Here is a 5,125-nt window from a genome sequence, read left to right as displayed (position 1 = left end):
GCCGCTGTTCAGTGGTCGGAGCCATTTGCTTCCGGCTCCAACTACTGCATACCGTTCAAAACATCCGGCAGCCGGAGAAGCTGATCTGTTCGGGGTCCGGGTGTCGGACCCCCACCATCATATACTGATGACCTATCCAGTGGAGGTCATCCGTTGTCTGATCGTGGAAAACCCCTTTTAACATTACTTCACGTCCAGCACAAGACATGTTCTCATACGGCTATGCCAACGGAAAAACAAAAAAGTTCTGGCTTTTGGAAGGAGGGAGGAAAAATTTGAATTGGCTGCGTGTCCAAGGGGTTAAGTACATAAGAAGAGACAAACATTAATGAATGACAGACTGGTCCAGAAGGAGAGAGACCCTGCCCTCGTAGACTGCACTCTACAAGAGAAGGAGAGACCCTGCCCACATAGACTGCACTCTACAAGAGAAGGAGAGACCCTGCCCGCGTAGACTGCACTCTACAAGAGAAGGAGAGACCCTGCCCGTGTAGACTGCACTCTACAAGAGAAGTAGAGACCCTGCCCGCGTAGCCTGCACTCTACAAGAGAAGGAGAGACCCTGCCCTCGTAGACTGCACTCTACAAGAGAAGGAGAGACCCTGCCCGTGTAGACTGCACTCTGCAAGAGAAGGAGAGACCCTGCCCACATAGACTGCACTCTACAAGAGAAGGAGAGACCCTGCCCTCGTAGACTGCACTCTACAAGAGAAGGAGAGACCCTGCCTGTGTAGACTGCACTCTGCAAGAGAAGGAGAGACCCTGCCCACATAGACTGCACTCTACAAGAGAAGCAAAGACCCTGCCCTCGTAGACTGCACTCTACAAGAGAAGGAGAGACCCTGCCCGTGTAGACTGCACTCTGCAAGAGAAGGAGAGACCCTGCCCACATAGACTGCACTCTACAAGAGAAGGAGAGACCCTGTCCTCGTAGACTGCACTCTACAAGAGAAGGAGAGACCCTGCCCTCGTAGACTACTAGGGGAAGCACGGGAGAAATCTAGACGATGATGTGAGGAACAGATAAAATGAGAACAAAGAAGTTCTTTTGAGGACCGGGGATTATGTGTGGGGAGGTATCAGGAGATTAGGGCAGAGATGTATGGAGGGGATGGTTTGTTGACAGCCTTGCATGTCATTTTTAATATGTATAACTTAATTTAGTAGGCAATGGGTGGCCAGTGACCGCAGAGGTGGAATGAGGGGAGTGGTAGATTTACCCTTGCAGCTGAGTTGAGAATGGGTAGGAGGGGTGCAATAGTGTTAGATGGGAAGCCACTGAGAAGGGTGTTGGAGTAGTCTAGACAGTAGATGATGAGGGCATATATACTAGCATGTTTGTCTGTTCGAGGAAAGACTGACTTCAAGAGGTTTTTGAGGTGGAGGCAGCAAGAAGTGGTAAGCGCTTGGCTGTGCTATTTGAAATTAAGGGTTATCCCAATGCAGCGGACCTGTGAGACGGGGAAATGTGTGGAGCCATTAACTGTGATTTGATAGTTCTGGTAAGGGGGTTGAGTGAAATGGGGAAAAGATGATTCCGTTTTCTCCATGTTAATCTTAAGGAAGTGGGAGGTGAAAAAGGAGATAACTGTTAGACACTCTAGATAGCAGGGAGGTAACATCAAGACCAGAGGTAAATTTGATCAAAGATTTAGATGGAGAAGAGTAAGGGATCCAGAACACTGAGACCCATAAGGGAGCGATAGTAAATCTTTAGTTGGTAAGGTATGAGGAGATCCAGGAGAGGGCCAAGTCTGTGATGTCAAGGGACTAGAGAATTTGTATCAGGAGGGTGTGATCGACTGTGCCGAAGGTGGTGGACAGGTCTAGAAGGAGGAGCACAGAGTAATGTAGAAGCAGAGGACAGGTCTAGAAGAAGGAGGAGCACAGAGTAATGTAGAAGCAGAGGACAGGTCTAGAAGAAGGAGGAGCACAGAGTAATGTAGAAGCAGAGGACAGGTCTAGAAGGAAGAGCACAGAGTAATGTAGAAGCAGAGGACAGGTCTAGAAGGAGGAGCACAGAGTAATGTAGAAGCAGGGGACAGGTCTAGAAAGAGGAGCACAGAGTAATGTAGAAGCAGAGGACCGGTCTAGAAGGCGGAGCACAGAGTAATGTAGAAGCACAGGACCGGTCTAGAAGGAAGAGCACAGAGTAATGTAGAAAGAGAGGACAGGTCTAGAAGAAGGAGGAGCACAGAGTAATGTAGAAGCAGAGGACAGGTCTAGAAGGAAGAGCACAGAGTAATGTAGAAGCAGAGGACAGGTCTAGAAGGAGGAGCACAGAGTAATGTAGAAGCAGAGGACAGGTCTAGAAGGAGGAGCACAGAGTAATGTAGAAGCAGAGGACAGGTCTAGAAGGAGGAGCACAGAGTAATGTAGAAGCAGAGGACAGGTCTAGAAGGAGGAGCACAGAGTAATGTAGAAGCAGAGGACAGGTCTAGAAGGAGGAGCACAGAGTAATGTAGAAGCAGAGGACAGGTCTAGAAGGAGAGGCACAGAGTAATGTAGAAGCAGAGGACAGGTCTAGAAGGAGGAGCACAGAGTAATGTAGAAGCAGAGGACAGGTCTAGAAGAAGGAGGAGCACAGAGTAATGTAGAAGCAGAGGACAGGTCTAGAAGGAGGAGCACAGAGTAATGTAGAAGGCGGAGGACAGGTCTAGAAGGAGGAGCACAGAGTAATGTAGAAGCAGAGGACAGGTCTAGAAGGAGGAGCACAGAGTAATGTAGAAGCAGAGGACAGGTCTAGAAGGAGGAGCACAGAGTAATGTAGAAGCAGAGGACAGGTCTAGAAGGAGGAGCACAGCGTAATGTAGAAGCAGAGGACAGGTCTAGAAGGAGCACAGAAGAATGAAGAAGTGGGGGAACAGGTTTAGAAGGAAAAGCACCAAGTAATGTAGACGATGGAGGACAGGTCACGCTTTACAGAAGTCTGTGTGTAAGATGTGACTGCTAAGTGATAAGATGATGCAGAGATCCTGCACACCCAGCACAATACATGCTGCTTCCTCACACTAAACTACCAGGACATACACACTGTATTGGTGGGACGTTCTGCGCATGCACACTGGTCTGGCGGGATCTTCTGCGCACTGGTCTGGCGGGACCTTCCGCGCCTGCACACTGGTCTGGCGGGACCTTCCGCGCCTGCACACCGGTCTGGCGGGACCTTCCGCGCCTGCACACCGGTCTGGCGGGACCTTCCGTGCCTGCACACTGGTCTGGCGGGACCTTCCGCGCCTGCGCACTGGTCTGGCGGGACCTTCCGCGCCTGCGCACTGGTTTGGCGGGACCTTCCGCGCCTGCGCACTGGTCTGGCGGGACCTTCCGCGCCTGCCCGCAGGTCTGGCGGGACCTTCCGCGCCTGCCCGCAGGTCTGGCGGGACCTTCCGCGCCTGCCCGCAGGTCTGGCGGGACCTTCCGCGCCTGCCCGCTGGTCTGGCGGGACCTTCCGCGCCTGCCCACTGGTCTGGCGGGACCTTCCGCTCCTCCACACTGGTCTGGCGGGACCTTCCGCACATGCTCGCAGGACTGGCGGGACCTTCCGCACATGCTCGCAGGACTGGCGGGACCTTCTGCACATTCACACGTGACCGCCGGTTCCCATTAACCATGGTTAGTATCTGTCTTTCAGATGTGAATAAAGTTACTATCCGGTAAAATAATCTACAAGGAAAAGGGGAATACTATAATAATTAAGAATTTTAGATGTCTCTGAAGATCCAGGATCTCTGAGGTAACTTCTAATATCTGTAAAAACTTATATTAGGGGTGTATTCATTCATAAAGGGCATCTGTCACATATACCACCCGTCTGATCTGTTGGCAGCAGATTATATAGCAGGAGGACCTGAGCAGATTGTGCCTCTCCATTCACTTCTATAGGAGTTACAGGAACTGCCTAACAAGGCCACCCAGAGGTGGAGCCGCATCTATCAGACATTTCTGGCATATCCTGGGGAGAAATGTCCGTGTTGGGAATACCCCTTTATTCCATGTGGTGACGGCTCTGAGAAGATGTTTCTCTCAATGATCAATAAGTGAGGTTCTGTATGTCACACATGATGTCCCCTGTATGATCTCCATCTTCTCCTTTCTTCATAAAGACGTCTGCAGTACTAGATCCTCCAGTTCCTCCAGTTTTCTCATCTTCTCCTCCACAACGTTCCTTCTCCTGAATGACCCACCAAGGATGGACAAGCACAGGAATGAGATGAGCAGAAGAATATTAGACTTCACCTTGGAGATCATCTACCTGTTGAGCGGAGAGGTAAACTTTTCTACATTATAGAACAAGTCCCACATAGGGAAGGGAGAATACATAATAGGAAGAATCCAGTGTCCTGTATAACAGCGTCCAGACCTTCCAAGTGACGTCAAGAAGCTGAAGGTCAGCCACCAATATGGTCAGTTATGTGTCATGTCACCAATGCAGCAATAGTAATGTTGTAGAGCAATGAGAATGACCAGGAACCAGGAGGATCAGGATGACATCTATATAGAAACATAGAAGATGACGGCAGGAGGAGAGCACATGGTCCATCTAGTCCCCCCAATATTATTTCCTTTTTAGTTTTGGCCTCGTTCTATTTTCTCAATGTCTTTTTGTAGGTGAGGTCTCCAGTATTACAGATGTGGGGTCACTAGAGGTCTATACAGCGGGGTCACAATCTCCCTCTTTCTACTGAGGGGGGAATACTGTGTTCAGTTCTCTAAGTGTCTCTCTCCATACACAGGAGTACACAATAGTGAAGAAGACATCGTGTGACTGTACGACTCCCATCATCCATGAGTCAGGAGGATGGAGCAGTATTCCCATCACAGAGCCTCCCCCTCACTCCCGGATACATGAGAAGATCTTAGAACTGATCTACAAGATGACTGAACTGCTGACTGGAGAGGTGACACTGCTGGGAATGCTGGGAAATTCTCCAGTAACAGCACTGGAGGTGTCTGGGTAATGACTGTATCATTGTGTGTGTCAGGTTCCTATAAGGTGTCAGTATGTCACTGTCTATCTCTCCATGGAGGAGTGGGAGTATCTAGAAGGACACAAGGATCTGTATGAGGAGGTCATGATGGAGGACTACCGGCCCCGCACATCACAAGGTGAGAAGAGACAGATCTA

General features: G+C 50.0%; 1 long non-coding RNA gene across 1 annotated transcript in view; it reads left to right on the top strand.

The window, feature by feature from the left end:
* The window catches only part of LOC142700751 (uncharacterized), a 12,243-nt gene extending 7,433 nt beyond the window's left edge, over positions 1–4,810 (top strand). The window contains exons 2-3 of the long non-coding RNA XR_012866646.1: positions 4,104–4,267; positions 4,734–4,810. This is a non-coding gene — a long non-coding RNA (uncharacterized LOC142700751). The remainder of the gene's footprint in view (positions 1–4,103; positions 4,268–4,733) is intronic.
* The last annotated feature ends 315 nt before the right edge of the window (positions 4,811–5,125 follow it).

Source organism: Rhinoderma darwinii, unplaced genomic scaffold (assembly GCF_050947455.1).
Source record: "Rhinoderma darwinii isolate aRhiDar2 unplaced genomic scaffold, aRhiDar2.hap1 Scaffold_1908, whole genome shotgun sequence".
Lineage (NCBI taxonomy): Eukaryota > Metazoa > Chordata > Amphibia > Anura > Rhinodermatidae > Rhinoderma > Rhinoderma darwinii.
Note: the sequence above shows the minus strand (reverse complement) of the source record. Positions and strands in the feature narration are given on the sequence as shown.